The following is a 1,489-nucleotide window of genomic DNA, read 5'->3' on the forward strand; positions in this document are numbered from 1 at the left end:
AAGGCTTGAAGCCATGGCTGCTCAAATGACGGAAGAGGAGATGCAAGCCCACATTGAAGAAAGAGTGAATGAGGCTCTTGCTCAAAGACTTCAAGAGCAAGAATTGGAGAATGCCAATCGTTCTCTCAGAGACCTCACCTCGGCTGCCATGAGCTACGATTATCCGGGCAGCATAGTTTCCCCCGATGGCACGGGAAACTTTGAGCTGAGGCCGGCATTCATCAACTTGGTGAGCCAAAATCAGTATGGTGGAGGTGCTCTTGAAGATCCTCATGCACACATGGAGCGGTTTATCCGCAATTGCAACACCTACAGAGTTCAGAATGTTTCAGCGGACACAATCCGCTTGAGTTTGTTCCCTTTTTCATTGAGGGATACTGCTGAAGAGTGGTTGAATTCACAGCCCCAAGGTAGCATTACATCTTGGGAAGACTTGGCTGAGAAGTTCACCACAAGGTTTGTTCCAAGAGCCCTCTTGAGAAAACTCAAGAATGACATCATGACTTTTACTCAAACCACCGATGAGAATCTTTATGAAGCTTGGGAGAGGTTCAAGAAGCTCTTGAGGAGGTGTCCTCAACATAACCTTACTCAAGTTGAGCAAGTAGCAAAGTTCTATGATGGTCTCCAATATTCTTCGAGGTTTGGTTTGGATGCGGCTTCAAGTGGAGAGTTCGATGCCTTACTTCCACAAGTGGGGTATGAGTTGATTGAAAAGATGGCTATAAGAGCCATGAACTCTAGTAATGATCGCCAAGCCCGAAGAGGAGTCCTTGAGGTTGAAGCTTATGATCAACTTATGGCCTCCAACAAGCAACTCTCCAAGCAAATGAATGAGATTCAAAATCAAATGAAGACTACCAAGATTGGTGGTCGAGTTGCCAATTTGGAGTGCGTGACTTGTGGAGGGCCACATGACAGCGAAGAATGCACAGAGACTAGACCGGAGGAGAAAGTGAAGGTTATGGGTCAAGCTCGGAATGACCCATTTTAAAATACTTACAATCCAGGATGGAGGAATCACCCTAATTTTTCTTGGAGGCAAGGTAATAATGGGCAAGGAAATGGCTTTCAAAGACAATTTCCTAGCCAAGGATTTCAAGGCCAAAGCTCAAGACAACCTCAAGAGCGAGGAGAAGGTGAAAGTAGTGGTTCCAAGAAGAGCTTAGAAGAGTTGGTGGAAACTTTCATCAACCGGACGGAGAATAATTACAAGAATCAAGAGGCGGCTATCAAGAATCTTAAGAATCAATTTGGCCAGCTGGCCAAGCAAATAGCCGAGAGACCTCAAGGTAAGTTTCCCTCCGACACTATCCCCAATCCTAAGCAAGAGAATGCCTCTATTGTAGCCACTAGAAGTGGGAGAGTGATGAATGAATTGAAGAAAAAAACAGAGGGAGAAAAGAGAGAGGAGATAGTGGGATGAGAAGTAGTTGTACCTATTAAGGTGAGAGAGGAAGTTGAGCGTACTCCTGAAACTAGCAAGGTT

The 1,489-nt window shown here is 45.3% G+C and overlaps 1 non-coding gene across 1 annotated transcript; it reads right to left on the bottom strand.

Annotated features, from left to right (window-relative positions):
* Positions 1-481: 481 nt before the first annotated feature.
* LOC130709734 (small nucleolar RNA R71) lies at positions 482-588 on the bottom strand. Its single transcript, XR_009010204.1, has one exon. It is a non-coding gene; the product is annotated as a small nucleolar RNA R71 (small nucleolar RNA).
* Positions 589-1,489: the final 901 nt, after the last annotated feature.

The sequence above is a fragment of the Lotus japonicus genome, chromosome 3, assembly GCF_012489685.1.
Source record: "Lotus japonicus ecotype B-129 chromosome 3, LjGifu_v1.2".
Classification (NCBI taxonomy): domain Eukaryota; kingdom Viridiplantae; phylum Streptophyta; class Magnoliopsida; order Fabales; family Fabaceae; genus Lotus; species Lotus japonicus.